This window comes from Xenopus laevis, chromosome 4S (genome assembly GCF_017654675.1).
Source record: "Xenopus laevis strain J_2021 chromosome 4S, Xenopus_laevis_v10.1, whole genome shotgun sequence".
NCBI lineage: Eukaryota > Metazoa > Chordata > Amphibia > Anura > Pipidae > Xenopus > Xenopus laevis.
The window spans coordinates 69,762,257-69,779,001 of NC_054378.1; the positions used below are offsets into that span (position 1 = coordinate 69,762,257).

The 16,745-nt window shown below is 40.6% G+C and overlaps 1 protein-coding gene across 17 annotated transcripts in view; it reads left to right on the forward strand.

Moving 5' to 3' along the window:
* Positions 1 to 16,745, forward strand: part of ptprf.S (protein tyrosine phosphatase receptor type F S homeolog) — a 325,862-nt gene that overhangs the window by 137,140 nt on the left and 171,977 nt on the right. For 14 of the 17 annotated variants that reach the window (XM_041561419.1, XM_041561425.1, XM_041561422.1 and 11 more), the window contains exon 1: positions 9,674 to 10,245. The exons of 1 other annotated variant lie outside the window; for it this stretch is intronic. The gene's annotated coding sequence lies outside the window, so the exon portion shown is untranslated. Of the gene's footprint in view, positions 1 to 9,672; positions 10,246 to 16,745 lie in introns of those variants that run through there. 2 more of the 17 variants (XM_041561424.1, XM_041561429.1) reach the window with 1 other exon arrangement.

Consider the following 16,745-nt stretch of genomic DNA (forward strand, 5'->3'; position numbering starts at 1 on the left):
TGTACCATTTGAACCTTAGTAAATCTTCCCCTTAATGTGCATATCTTTGATGTTGGAACTTTATAAATACATGTTAATAATAATCTCAGCCCCTGTGGTTTTATATATAAACTACATTGGGATTATGACACATTTTCTCAGGGCAGAAGCACATAAAGCTGTGGTGGCTGCTTCTCAAAGACTGCACAGGGAACCACCTGACAGTGTTAAGTGCTCTGCAGGCCAAGAACCACCCATCACAGGAAGCCAATCAGGGTTTCAAACATTTTTATACTGTATGAAAATTCTCCCATGTGCCATGAATCATTAATGAGTGATGGGCAGGCACACACAGCATCGGACTGGGGCCCACCAGAAAACCTATGGCCACAGGCCCACTCTCCAAACTATTTTTCCTTATTTATTCTTTTAATCACTTCTCCTCAAATATTATCATCAGTCTCCTCCTCCATTTCTTCTCTTTGTTCTTATATAGAAATGGGGCAATTGCTGTTGTATAGGCATACAAGGCAAATAGTTGGATGAGAATAAGGGCCCATCGGGAGTTTTCCTGGTATCCCTGTGGGCCAGTCGGACATTGAGCACACATATATATAAATGTATACTTTTTTGGTGTTAAGGCCCTTTAAGCACACCTGGTAATGATATCATTAAGCAGTGAGTCTGCCAGACACAGACAGGTCTTGTTTCAGACAATCAGGGTGGAATCCCTCGCAGCTTGGAATGGTAAATCCGGTTGAACAACTTCTCTCCCTAGATATAATTAAGCCCCAGCTTCCCACAGATAATAGTAAAGAGCCTTGCTCTGTAATATACTCAAGGATGGAAAAATGATTCAAAAGCCTTCAGTGTAACATATTCCTCTGAGGATTAGCTGGACACAAGTACCCCCAGATAAGCAGCTCATTTAGATGAGAAAGCCACATTTTCTATCTCTTACTTTTAAATACTTAAAATTATGCATTTCTTGAGCCCCCCCCCCTTCACAAATATGTAATTAAAATTGCTAAGCTATGAATAGCTGACATTTTACACAGGAAATAAGAACAGTAAAAAAAGATCAGTGCCAAATTCCTTTGTTACATTTTTTTTAATAGTTCTTTAAATGATCATATATATATATATATATATATATATATATATATATATATATATATATATATATATATATATATATATATATATATATATATATATATTAAGGAATTCTGCCTGGCATTAAACAACAGTTCTAACAAGTTATCTATACACATCAACATGTAGAAAATTAAGATATTTAAAGTTATTTGTTTGTGCTGCCAATTTTTCTTTTCAAGATCTACTGTATATAATTATTTTTAAATCCTCAAAAGCCTTCTGTCTCATAATTAACAATAGAATTTTGATAACACTGGATTATGGAATCACTAAAAGAAGTATTATTGCTTTACTTGCTTTTTAATTATATTGGAGTGCTGGTATGCCAACATTTTGTCTTTTGATGGCAGCTGGCACACTTGTTCTCAAACCTGGAAAGTTTCTTGGGGCATTTGCACCCAAAGAGAAAAATAAATTATGCTAGATTAGAAACATGGTAAAATCTAGTTTTAGCACATACAAGGAGCACCATTACAATAATTCTGGTACAATAGCCCTTACTTCCAGACACTGAATGCCCCTCTCCTTTCAATACTGTTTTCTTAATAAACTTTTTTTAACAATCAGTGATAATGAATGTTCGTCAGTAAGAAGTGTTAAATAAAATAATTCCCAAAGGCTACCCTTTGTGAATTCACCTTCACTGGAATGCCTGAAGAACAATTATCTGGCTATGATTAAAGATCAAATTTTTAATAAGATTATCTCTCCTTTTAGGGCAGAGACACACTCTGCTATTTCAGGAAATTAGTCACCCGGTGACTAATCGTTTCTTCTTCGGGCGACTTATCTCCCCGAACTGCCCTCCCACCAGATAGTATGTGCCTCATGGGGAAACTTCAGACGACTTCGGAAAACCGAAGTGCTCCGAGTGCCATCCCGCCGCCGATTTAGAGTCTAGCCAGCGGGAAGGCTTTTCAGGGAGATTAGTCACCCGAAGAAGAGGCGAATAGTCGCCGGGTGACTAATTCTGTCAGAATATTCGTGTCTGTCTTTGCCCTTAGGCTTAAGCTGACAAAGCCAAATGAATGTCGGAGCATAATTTTATGGCATGACGTTTTCTTGGTGGAAGAACAAGATTCACATCAGGCAACTGACCTAATCAAACAAAAGGTTTATTGACTATGAAGCTAGACTTTGATTTTTATTATTGTTTATCTCCTATTCAACTTTAGTCTGTTGCTTGTTTGTATAGAGATTTATAGAGCAGATGAAACCAGATCTTCGGTCGGATAAGCAAACCTAAAAACAGCTCTGAGCAAAAGAAATAAATGAATGCAGTCTGCACCAACCAAAAGGCTCCAACGTATATTACCTATATTAAATAGTTGTGAGTTGCAAGGTAAATGTCAATTAAAAGAGCATATATGAGTGATCAAGCTAATGCTTTAGTGAAGCATTTATGTTGTAACTGGAGTATAATGTAGCTCTTCGTGACATAAAGCCCCACTCACACTAACAGGGCAGAGAGAAACAATACAAACTGTAGGCTATGATCATTACAGTCATATAATTTTAAAAATAATTGAATTCTTACATACACAATGTATTTACTTGTGAAAAAATTGTGTTGTTTCCCTCCAGAACTGCTCCAAACTCTGCCAAAACACAGTTGCAATAAACACCTTAGAGGCAATGATGCCCAGCAGGAGGGAGAAGACAATCCATGAAGCCTTTATCTTCTCAGATGCTTTGGGCTGCTTAGATATGACTGTAAGCCAGCATATAATAAAAATAATACACATTGCTACATCCAAATAAAAATAAATGCAAGACACTGCACAGACATTTCACCATACTGCAAACATTTTAAAAAAGTTTTTTTTTAAAAAATAGGTATCTTTAATTGAATGAAATGCAATGTATGGCTCTTTTGTCTGGTCAGGAACCACAAAATAGCATCCAACTTCTTGCATATTGCTCATCACACATTGCTCGAGGGCTTATTTTCTACTTCCCCACCACAGTGGAATGTAGGAAAAAAACTGCCCCTTCTTTCAAAAGGCGTTATACATAAGTGCAGGTAAAATGCATGAAGTGAGTGTTCCACCTTCTCCTCGGTGAGTACAACACAATTTAAAAAAAAAGGAAGAAACGTATGTATATAACAGCCCTTAATGTAATTATAACAGGATGCAAAGCAAAATGTATCTTTACTTGTATAGTAAAGAGCATATAATAAGTTATACATAAAATACCTTATATTTTAAGGTGGCTTTAGCTGTATTAAATGCAGAGTGTGGACTGTTTAAGTTCTTTTTAACCCCTAAGCACTCTTTTGTTCTTCTGTTTAAGCACAAACAGAAACAGTGTCTGCTTAGTAGACCATAATGACCTTAAGGCCCTACCTACCAAGCTTGGGTGCCAGTGTGTTTTTATATTCAGCTCTATGTATTTTGTGGGTTAATCAGATGCTCAGTAAGCCTGGCTGCCAGCCTCTCTCTCCATATTTTAAGTACTAACCAACCTGTAAATCTTTCCAATTTTAATTTATTGCCTGAATTGATATAAATAAGATGGTCTTGGGGAAATAACCAATGGATTTATGTCATTCATTGTTTTCCTTGGGAGAAAAACTCCTAAGGGGAATTCATAAAATTGGAGTTGATTATTATTCAGAAGAAAAAGTCAGTAAGAGACAACAACGCATATTTTCAAATAATTTAAACTTCACAAATGGCAACTAGAAAAATTGGCAAAGCAGACATGACTTTACACATACTCCATTAATCAGTAACTGTGCACATTTCTTCATTATAGATTTATTATATCAACACAACAAATATGTAACATTTTATTTAAAATAATATTTTGTACTTTTATGCATTTAGGAAATGTATCAGGATTATTTTCGTTACATAGCATTCTAGCAAATAAACTGTAATAGTAAATTTACTTATTTGTTTCTAGAGTAATAGCAAATATGCCTCCACTGGCTTGTCTAAATGATAATAACATAACAGCTTTTTGCAACTGTGAGCCCCACCTTAGATTATGTGCATACTTATTTTTGTTAACATTGACTTGTGAAAACATACAGTTGCCTATGCTGATTTGTTGCTGGTATGTAAACACATTAACCTGTTAAAATGCTGGTTAATATACTGTACAATTCATGTCTAATCAAGTTGTTTTTCTTTGTTGGTTACAACAAAAATATGTTTTACTTAGTTGGATGATATATTATAATAGCTTTGTACACATGGTAAGTACAGCCATCAATAGAGAAAACCGCCTCATGTAGTATAAACTGAGGAATTACCTTACTTGTGTAATAGTGACGTGCAAATTGAACCCAAACCAGCGGGACCTGAGGTTTACCCGTGGGTCGGCAGGTACAGGCCGACTTCCACAGACACTTTGCAGATCACCTAAAGGCAGCCATAGATGTTACAATTATGCTCTTTCCTGGAAAAATCTTTCCAAGAAAGATCGTTTGTTTCAATACACAGGTATAGAGCTGTCAAATATACAGGTAGAAACAATAGATACCTTTATCTGATGACTCAGCACTAACAATGGCACCCAATCAAAATTTGGTTGGCTCTTTTCCCACCATACATCTACAGAAAATTATACAAAAATTAGTTTTGTACGATATTATCGGTGCGTCTATGGCCCTATGGCCACCTAAAGTCTGCTGGTTTTTGCCTCCTCCCACAGTCTCCATTTACATGCCTTAATCTATAAATGGGGGTGCCGGCCGGGCACATCACTAATGTGTAATGCCTGAATGGGGTATGACTCACACTAGTAACCATTTTGATGAAACGTATCAAACTAAAACTGGTACATTCTTCACCAATTATTTGGGAGTTCCAAGATTTAACAACTACTGAAGGTCTGCATACAGTGGGAAAAAAATGGTGTATTCAAACATATTGCAGCCATTGGCCTGTGTACACAGTGATCAGATTTTTAGTAAAGCAAAGGTATGCATATCCATGCCAAAATCTACTCTGTGTGCATGTCAGTGCATCTAATCAGTGCATGTCAGTGCATGTAGTTCCTGGACCTGGGTGCAGGTTGTGCACCCGGACGGGGTTTCTGTTCCTCCTATTGTTGTTCTCACCAAGTGGAAGAGTACTCTATAAAGGAATAACAGATTGGTTTCTAAAAACCTTAAACATTGGCAAGGTGTTGGGTCCTCTTTAACTACAACTGAAAAATACTAGTCTGTCACTATCATCAACACTTTGAATAGTCCTGTCCAATGTCCATGTTGTCCATTAAAATATGCTTTAGCCTTTCAAGTTACCCTGTGCTCATCAGTGACCCTGGCACTCTTTGTTGGAGAGATGTGGAAATTAATTTGACTGCCATTTTTTTGAATACAGCAATCAATCTCTTTGGTGGTAACAACAGTCCTATTTAGCTACAGGAGAAAAATGGGGAGCTTAATTTGTATATTGCATTATAAATAAAACATATCCCACTAATGCTGATTTTCTTCTTCAAACAAAATGAAGCTGGGTCCTGGGGCCAAATTACAATGATGAAATAGATTGGCCTGTGGGGGGCAGCCCCACAGAGTGGGAACCACTGACTATAGGCAGATTGGACCAATTATAGTGGAGCTTTGCATGTCTACATTGGAGTAACTAGAGTATCATTTGCACAGGTGCCAAAACTGCCCCCCACCCTGTGCATGCTCTTACATTCAGACTTCCTTATACGGAGCACAGTGACTCTAGCAGGCCATATGGGGGAAGGGGCAGATGCAGTTGCACCTACTGCTCCTCTGGTAAGTCTAGGTATGAAGGCTCATACTGTTTATGTATAATATATGTATGTTAAAGTTGTGGATATTGGTCAAATCAGTTTATACAGGCCACAATGATCAGTTGTAAATTACCAAGTTTCTGTCCTGTAGAGCTCTATAATTTGAAGCCAGAGAGACGTAAATAATGGACTAGACATGAGGTACGTGTCTGGCGCCCCCCCCCCCCCCGCTTTTTCGCCCTAGGCATGTGCCTACATTGCCTACCACTAGTTCCGGCCCTGCATTAGAAAGTAATTTTTCTAGCACAATATTCGGTTAATGGAAATAAACTTTCCAAGAAGTCACCACATTTTCATTTACCCAATATGGAATCAGTTGCCAGATCTGAGAGAGTAGAATTATGTGTATGCAGATTCCCTTGGGAGCCACCTGACTTGGATGGATTCTGTTCTCAAGCTTGCATTGGTAATAGTACCTTGACCTTGAGGAAGACCCATCTCATTGGTTATATAAACAGTTCTTCTGTGCTGTGATGAGATATCTCTATGCTCTCAAAATGGTATGGGCCTTTTATGCGTGCAAGTTCTTATGTCATAGGTTCCCAATTTTATAAAAACTCTGTGATTTCTGGGTTCCGGCTTCTGACTCTTTGTGAGTTCGGAATTCACAGAGCTTGTGTCTTTTTTTACCTCAAGTAGTCTCCGGTAATTGAACTTCCACAACAGCTCTACTGTTCTTCCTGAGACCACCGCAATACTAAGAGATGTAACTGTCCTTTAGCTCTACAAGAACCTGCATACCAGCTTGCATTGTTACAGCTAATATATTCTAAATATGATGTGAGTATTTTTATGGCCAACACCAGTTTAAAAAGTTACCAGAAACAATGTTATATTTAAATACATTATATTTAAACAAGTATTAAGTCCTGTACAAATGTTTGTATTACTAACCCTTTTGCAAAAAAAGTAGGAGTTAAAACATGAATAGAGGCCAGGCTACTGTGATTCAGGGCATGTAGCTGCAAGCATTTGCTCATGAGGTTACTGCCGGCATTCAACATTGTTTTCTGTCCTAGGAATGATGAGACCAATTAACACACATGAGCAATACATATTGACTGCATGAGCAAACTCTTGTTAGTATGTGTCAGAGCTCTAATAACCAATGGTCCACCCCTAACAGAGTAAAAATCACCCACAAGTTGCAACAGATATTTATATTTGTGATGTAAACAGTTGCTGCAGATTGTTGTTGGACCATATGTAATGCTATCCGAAAGTATAAGCATCAGGAACCTGGTGAAGAATGCAATTGTAGGCAAATGTCTCCGATTTACAATGTAACTAGATGTTAAAGGGACGAATGTGCAATACCCCCTGGGCCCCGCCCACTCCTGCCCCCAAGCCCCACCTCAAATCCCGCCCACCCCACAACACAGTTAAAAGACCACACAGACATCAGCACTAAAAACGGTAACCCCCTCACACACAAGTCATAAAAAGCCAATCATGGTCAGGGCCCCCTATAAATTAAAAAAAAAACTGTGACACCAGGGCCCCATCATAAAAGTTTTTTTTAAAAGAATTGGTGACAAAGGCCCCCTTTAAATTAATAAAACACTAGCGCCAGGGCCCCCCCATACGTTTTTTTTCCTTAAATTGGCACCAGGGCCCCCCATAATGTTTTTTTAAAAATCATTGTTGGTCAGGCCCCCCCATAAGTTAAAAAAAGTTGGCGCCAGGGCCCCCCATAAAAGTTTTTTTTCAAAAAACATTGGTGCCAGGGCCCCCTTACAAGTTTTAAAAAACATTGGGGCCCAAGAGAATATTTTTTGAAAAAACATTGGTGGCAGGGGCCTATAGATTATTAAAATAATACATTGGTGGCTAGGGGTTTAAAAAAATACACATTGGTGTTCAGTAGAACTGAACTCGTGGCTTCAGGACTTTAGCTTTGGCTCCTTTTGTGACTTCTGTTTTTATCGCGGATGCAGGACATTAACTTTGGATCTTTTCGTGACTTCAGGTCTTTCCGCAGCTTTGGGACTTCCAGTTCAGCTCTTTTCGTCACTTCGAGTCTTTCTGCAGCTTCGGGACATCAACTTCGGCTCGTTTCGTGCCTTCAGGTCTTTTCGCGGCATTAGGACTTCAACTTCGGCTCTTTTCATGACTTCAGGATTTTGGCTGTTCGGGACATAGCTTTTCGGCTCTTTGGGACTTTGGCGGTTCAGGACTTTGGAAGAGGCGGCGCGGCGTGTCAAGGGGGTTCGGCTATTTAGAAAAGTGCAGCACAGCTGGGCCCCCCTTTAGACCCAAGCCCAGTACCCCTGTGCCCCCCTGATGGCGGCCCTGGCACTACCCTGTGCATCAGTTAACACCTGCATTCGCCACTTACATGTGCCTGTCAGAACTGGCCCCTTTAAATGAATTAGATGCGTTCCTTCCTGTGCTCCCCTGTGGCTGAGCACTTTAAAACAGAACTTTGAGCGCTCGTCAAGTATGAGCCCTTAATGAATGAGATGCGTTGCTTCCAGCGGCTAAGCGCTTTAAAATGAAAGGGGAGTGTAGGTTTGAGCTCTTAAATAAAAATTAAATATGGAGAATATAAACCGTGACTATTGGTAAAATAGCATTTTTGCCAGGATATTAAACCCATGCCTTCTTGTGAAGTAGACCCCCCCCCACACTATATTCAGCATACATGAACCTGAATGGTCACAATGTTAGGGCAGAGACACTCGTCAGATTCAGGATTTACATCCCACAGGTGCCATCCCACCGGTGATTTACATTCTAGCTGGTGAGAAGGCATAGGAAGGCAGTTCAGGGAGATTAGTCGCCCTAAAGAAGAGGAGATTTGTTGACGGGCGACTAATCTTCCCGAATCTGACTGTGTGTCTCTGCCCTTACAGTATAGCACTGGCACAGAGTATGCAGAAAGAATGTATAAATATTATGATAAAAGGGTGTGAGTTTGCCTCTTGCAAGACAAATGTTTTACAAAGATTAACAGAGTATGGTTATATATATATATATATATATATATATATATATATATATATATATATATATATATATATATATATATATATATATATATATATATATATATATATATAAAATAGCATTTCCCAGGAGGCAAGTAACTGTGTTAGTGTATATAACATTGGCCCTAGTCTGTGACGTCCATCCTTGCACAATCCTTTTCTCCCATCCTTATGAGTGTAGCATATTAATAATTAGATCTTCCTACAATCTAATTACCATATTTTCTCTTTTATGTGTTATTTTGTCACCAAGCAAATATGTAGGTCACCTGCCCTAAAACTAATGATGTTCAGCCCTCGTCATCGCCTGATGCAGACGATAAAAATAAGCATCACTTGAGAACTTATGAGTCAAGTCAAATTTTTTTTTTTTTTTCAATCTTTTTTTTCTTCGTTTTTACTGGTCTGTTATTTTTTTTTTATTGAATATTGTCAAGAGCATGAGTGTATAAATGTCAGTCCTCTCCCTATTTATAGAGAGGTGAGAAGGCAAATGAAGCTAGAATGTGACATTTAATTAGAGGCATGTGGATTAAATGTGTATGTGCAGAAATCCTGAATTATAAAAAAAAGAAATAGTAAGGTGCTTGTTGTAACAATGGGAAAATGAGTAAGATGCTGATTGGCACTGCTATGACTTGCTCAGCATAATGTTTTCCATTTACAGTTAAACTACAACACCCACAATCCTCTGAGGGACGACGTTGTAACGTAACAATATTGGGAGGACGTGAAAGAGTTAAGCACCCCCCTCAAGCCAAACAAAAGGCATCTCTGAATAGGCAAGGCGTGGATTCGCGGCAGAGACAGCCCCTGCTAGCAGGGCGGGTGTGAGGGCCAGTCTGTCAGCGGCAGATCCTGCTCAGAAAGTGATAGTCTGGGAGTTGCTGCAGGTAAAACGTCTCTCGTTTCGGCATCGGGGAAGCCACGGTCGCGCGCAAGGGAAAAGCTGGGGGAAACATGAAGAGCTGCCGCCGGTCTCTTGGATTAAATCTCACCATTGGAAATAACTGAGCCAAAGAACTTCCCTCGGAAAATACCCGTTTGGTTTTACCCTTGGTCTTTACACAAACTCCGGAGGTTTAACAACAATTGGAAAACGCCAGTGGCTGTGACAAGGCGAAGTTGGATTCCCCCCCAACACAACACTTGGTTTTACCTGTGAGGCAAATCTTTATTGTGTGTGGAATTTAAAAAAAATATAGAAGTGAGCAGGTGCTTGATCCGCCGTCTCCTCTTCTGCGGGAGCTTTTGTTGGACGGGAGAGGGATTGTAAGGGAGGTGCCTTGTTTAAAGCATGTGCCTAAAGCCTGGGAACTCCGGCTCTTTCTGCCAGGTTAGTATTAACTTTACACTGTCCGTTCTGTTGGCCTCACACTGGAGCCGCGGAGTGATTCCTGCGCTCGCGTACAGCTGTGTGTTTGCTACGTGTAACGTGCGGGGCAGGTGCCGAGCCTCTGGGGTGCGGGCGGTACTTTTATGTTTGAATGAAACCAGAGGCTTCTTGCTTCTCCGAATGGCTCCCTCATTGGTAGCGGGGGAAGGAATAGACACAGACGTCTTTCTGTAACCCTAGTGAATTGGCTTCATGTGCAGTTGGAGCTCGGGAAACAGGTTCCCATGATGCTCAGTTGCCCCAGGGGCGGGGCTGTTATTCGGCTGCCAGGAGCTCACTTGCTGGAATCCCTTATAGATGGTGCCAGTGAAACCCAAAGAGCTGCTCAATATATCTAGTGAATGTCTATATGGCTGTAATGCTGCAGTTTGCCATCATGAATGGGAAGGGGGCAATTAGGCAATTTCACATACTGGGGGGGGCTATACTCTGATTGTTAGGACTCATTGGTCCCTTTTAATGGCATTGCCCCCCCCCTGAGGAAAACTACAGACTGGATCAGGAGCCCTGTGGTAGCAGAATGCCATTCCTCTCTAGCCCCCACTAAGCAAATGTTTATCCAGCTTGTGCCGGGTTGAAAGAGGTTTACTTTTAGCAACTAGGCTTCTCAGCCTTTAATTATAAAGCGGTGGCCAATGGGCAGGAAGTACTGTGCGTTACCTGAGCTGGTGAACATGGGATTAAAGAGCGTTTGCATTCAGTATGAATATTTACCAGTCGTCCTCCCAGGAAGAAAATACATATTTATAGACCAAGCCAAACTGTAGTTAATTTCTCAGAAGACTCGCTCATGTAATTAAGTGCTACGGTTTATGCCAACACTCTGTGAAGCGCCGGTTACTTGCATTTGGCTTTATTTTATATGAATTTACAAATCCTGACCAGGTTTAAATAGAACATCTTGGCTCCATCCATGTCTGGTTTTAGGGCAGGCGTATATTTTTCCTGGGCTCAATGCCCAGACCACTGGGTATAATATTCTTCGTAAAAATTACAAATTACAGTTCCATTAGTTTGTGTAAGTATGTCGATTTTTCTTTAAGGTACATATAGGCAAAAATCTGAAGTCTTTTTGACCCTCCAGCTGTAGTAAAAGTACCAATAGCCAAATTTTGGTTGAGGGGGGGTGTTGCTGTGGGCAGTACAGGGACTGTAGGGACACTGGGCACCCTTTTTCAAACTGGTTCCTGGGAATGTAGAATTGAATTTGCCAAGGCACATTTGACCAAGCTGTATTTTGGCATGTACGCAGTAGTTGAATTGGTTGCCACTTTGAAATCCTTGTTAATTGGGAAATCCAAGTGCCTCCAGTGCTGGGCAGTAATGCTTTTCGGTTAGTAATTGTTGCAAGGAAATAGCTAATTATCTTATCGGCCTGCTGAAGCGTTTCTGATTCCATTTTGCAGGAATATTAAATCTGTGGAGCTCCCCTCACCAACATCCAGAGTGCTGCTGGTTACATATTCCTTTAATGTTGTTCTTTAAATGCAAGTTGTCGTGTACTGGAACATAAAATTCACCACCTGTATATTTGCTTTTGGTCTATTTTATATTTATTTCCTTTGCTTGTGTTGATATTTTGTTCTCAGATGATGACTAAATTATACCGGGGTGGTCTTAAAATAAACAACTTTTGAATATTTATTTTGCCAAATGGGGTTTGAAATGCAGCCGTCTGAACTCTCAGCCACCTGTTCCTAATATCTCCCCACCTGCGATTTGGATTCACTTGCTTAGTACAATATTCAACAGCCTGCCGCTCTCAGTAGCTGATATAAATAAACATGCTAGGTGATCCAGCTGGTTGGGGCGGTTTGAGCGGAAGGTTTCTTGCTTAAGACGCCATAGGTACATGTAAATATTTACTTTGCTGATTTGTAGCTTATTTTACCTTACACACTTCAGTCTTTTAGGAACAATAAATGTTGATTCAGTAATTTTTCTGATGCTTTCACATGGCAGCACAGTATTCCTTATACAAAGCTTATCGGTGATTTCTCTGCTAGTTGTGAAGTATCATCTGATGCCCCCCCCTTAATCATTCTCTGCTTCAAATGCTGAAAAGTGACTTTCAGATTTTTGGTATTGAGGTTCCTGGGAAATATTTTGTGTTTAAAGCATTCTACTGTATTTAGTGCTGTATACAGCATGTGACCAACTCCTATCTGGTTTTCAGCTATGGGTGTTTTTCTCAGTCCAAACAACAGGAATTATGTATATAAAATATTATGTTCTCCTTCAGCTTTATCAGTATTGTTGGTGTCGTTAAACAAATAACATTCAACCATATCTATTTGTGCCTACGTGTTAGTAATCTTGTACAGCTAGTGTACGTGTCCAAAGGCATACAAGTTCTGTCATAGCCTAGAACTAGACCAAGTTTCTTGTTCTTCCTTTTGACATTGCTTAGATCTGCTCCATCCAGTCCTAAGAATACACATGGCCGGATTTATATAGTGGGCGCCCCTAGGCCCACTACCGTTCTTCGCCCCTGTCCCCTCCAGGATTAGAAGAGCAATGAGGATTGGCGCACGGGAAATTTTAAAAATTATTGTATCTCCAGCGCATCCCCAGTGTTTTTGAACCAATGTGGGTGTGGTTGGGCAGCATGCCGCCCGGGCCTAGATGGCCTTTCCACAAATCCGGGCCTGAGAATACATATACTTAGAAGTGTCTACTGAGCATACACATTAGACTCCATTAGCTGCAGGCGTTTTTGCCCCACTATGTGAGGTCATGTTTGTGTGCTAGGGATCTCTTCTGTCTTCAGTGAATGTGTTACTGAATGAGTACCCTGGATGTCTCTATGTCTTGGGGAGCCTCACACTGACTGGCTGCTCTGATGGGTAACACAAGCAATTAAGTTATTTGAGAAATGATTTGCAGTTTCAATTGTGACAATTTTTTTTAACAGAAACCTTGTACTTGGCAGCTGCTTTGTTTGCATGTATCAACAACATACACTTTTTGTCCTGCAACAGAGCTGGAAGTATTTGATACATTTTAGGTGACTTTTTAGTAGTGATATTGAAACAAAAATAACTTGTGTACTACATTGGGCAGGACAGTGGGCTTAGTCCTGAGTTCAATCCAAGCCAGGAAACTCTGCAAGGAGTATGTATTTTCTTCCCAGGTCTGCATGGGTTTCCTCTGGGTACTCTGGTTTACTTTACAACATACAGGCAAGTTAACTGGCTTCTAAAGAAATTGACTATAGTGAATGCGTTTGGGACTTTAGATTGTAAGCGCCTCTGGTGCAGGAACTAAACATGTAAATAGTAGAATACTTAAATTATTTCACAGACTATAGCAGTCTGTGAAAATCAGGCTTATACTTAAATGCTGGACTACTTTGCATCAGGGCAATACCCTGAGACAGCTCTAGGTAAAAGAACGAAAGCAAAGATGTGTGTGTGTGTTATAATTAGTGTCAGCAAATTAACGTTTTGTGATGAGTTTGTTACCAATAACTAACTTCTGCTTGTTTGCTAAGAAGAGGTCCATCTGATTGCATGTGTGTGGGCCTCCAAGACATATTTATGGCAGTATCTGATGTCCATCACAACATCAGAGTCACCAGCTGTTGCAGCTATAGGCAGAAGTGGAACTTCAGGTAGCACAGCATCAAAAATTCAGAACAAAATTGTTTAAAAAAAGACAATACAAAATAAACTGTTTATAAGGCATGTATGTACGCTGGTTATGTTGGCCTTATATTTAATAAATGCTGTCAGTCACCTTAATGTTAATGGTAGCTGACATGGGTGGCTCATGTAACCAAGAAACTGTTGCACAATGCTGACCACCTCTTGGAATGGGCAAGAATGTACTACTGCATTGTCACTTTTAATTAATTTTCACAGTTTTAAAATCTGTCCGCTAATATTATGAACCACCATTTATTTTGATAGGCTTATATGTATATTATATATATTTATTTATATTATCCAGAGTGCTCTCGACCTGGGGTTTTCCGGATAACAGATCTTTCCGTAATTTGGGTCTTCATACCAAAAGTCTATTAGAAAAAAAGGCTGGTTTTGATGCCAATAACTATTAATTATATCTTAGTTTGGATCAAGTTCAAGGTCCTGTGTTATTGTTACAGAGAAAAAGGAAATACTTTTTAAAAAGTTGGGCTATTTGATTATAATGGAGTCTATGTGAGACTGCCAAAGGAGCATTGTCTGCTGAGTATAAGTGGTTCTTGAACTGTGGGGCTACCTTGTCCATTGGTAGGATTGACACAGTATTTTAGAGTGAGCTACTAGCTCCTAGATGCACCTAAAACCCTGCTTGAAGGCCCGTTGGGCTAAGGACATAATGAGGCTGTACCTCTTTTGTGAGTCTGGTTTGGCATGGCATCAGATTGTCGGCATATACAAGTAGATATTGGCATAACAAATGCATACTTTTGTGTTTGTACGGAGTGGAGGGGCCTTCCACTGTGGAGCTGAACAGCTTTATATTTGCTTAGGTGTTGTCTCATATGCAGTGTCACAACCAAATGTGTACTGTGAATAAGAGCAATGGTTGGTGTGATATTGGCCTGGTACTCCTAAAATTCTTGAGTGATGATAAATTTAAAGGTTTAAAGGAACAGTAACCAAAAAGTGAAAGTGTTTAAAGTAACAAAAATATAATATAGTGTTGAGCTGCACTGGTAAAAACTGGTGTGTTCATGTCAGAACGACTACTATAGTTTAGATCAGTGCTGTCTAACTTCAGAGGGCCGGACTTTTTCTGTCCTACATGGTGGAGGGCCAATAATGGAAGCCAGTGTTAGCCACTACCTGTTTTTAAACCACACCCACTTAAACCACACCCATGTAAGCACAAGACCATGTCCACAGTAATGGTGGTAGCACACCAAAAAAACAAATGGTTGGTGCTCACTGCAGGGATATCACTTATCACTCATGTGAAAAAAGTTGTCATATTAAGACATACCCTTAAATCCATATGCCTCCTTTTGACCTGTGGATAACACAGCACCCCCCCCAGCACATGATTAAACACGGGCCCCTAAAAATAATTTTCAAATGCTAACAAACCCCCAAAACAAATACCAGCCTTATGTTCCACAGGCAGAGTAGGGCACACACAGGCAGAGTAGGGCACACACAGGCAGAGCAGGGCGCACACACAGGCAGAGCAGGGCGCACACACAGGCAGAGCAGGGCGCACACACAGGCAGAGCAGGGCACTCACAAGGAGAATAGGGCAGGCCGAGTATGGCACAGGGATAGTGAAGTGTGGGTCAGGTTTTCAGGGTTTTTTGCCACCCGCGGGGAGCACTGCGAGGTCGACCCGAACCCGCAGGTATTGGGTCGGCCCGCACATCACTACACGGAGCATAGGAAAAGCAGAGTATGGTACACACAGACAGAGTAGGGCAGGCAGAGTATAGCACACCCAGGCAGAGTAGGGCAGGCAGAGTATAGCACACCCAGGCAGAGTAGGGCAGGCAGAGTATAGCACACACACAGGCAGAGTAGGGCAGGCAGAGTATAGCACACACACAGGCAGAGTAGGGCAGGCAGAGTATAGCACACACACAGGCAGAGTAGGGCAGGCAGAGTATAGCACACACAGGGAGAGTAGGGCAGGCAGAGTATGGCGCACACACATGCAGCATAGGGCAGGCAGAACAGAGCAGGAGACAGGGAAACCTATCAGGACAACTCTAAAATGTACTACATACAGTGACACAGTGATGATGCCCCTCCAGCAGTATGAGTGTGAACAATGTGGGCAGTCTAGGTCTCCGGTGTGAACAGTTCCGGTCTTTAGGGTATGAACAATAGAGGTGTTACAATTGTGAACAATGCAGGGTGGATTACATGTGTGAACAATACATGGGATTACATTCTGAATTTAAAGTGTAAACAATGAAGGGGACAGTTAATCTCAGTACTGATACATACTGATACCTTTTAAATCTTACACAAGGTAAGCAGGCAGACTTTCATGTGGGGGGCCACGGGTTGCATGCTGCCCGCAGGCCGCAAGTTGGAAAGCCCTGGTTTTGATAAACAAGCTGCTGTATGAACCAGCCATTCAAGATGGGGAAAAAAAGAAAAGGCACATGTTTTTCATCAGATAACAGGTAAACTCAGTAGTATACAATAGGATTCTTCAGAACTTATCTGTTATCTATTGTGTATCCTGTGCTTGAATGGCTGCCCCAGGGCTACACCGCAGATTATATCAACTATACTTGTTTTTCTAAAACAAACACATCAGTTTTACCACTACCGGGTGAAACAACATTATATTGTTCATTTATTGTTCATCATGGTGTTACTGTTCCTTTAAACATCAATTGCTTTGACTGTAGTTGAGCAACAGCTGGAGATTTCCATTTTATCTATCAGGGTCCAAACAGTGCAATGGAAATTGCATTTTCTTCTCTCAGCCTGCTTAAAGGCTACACATTG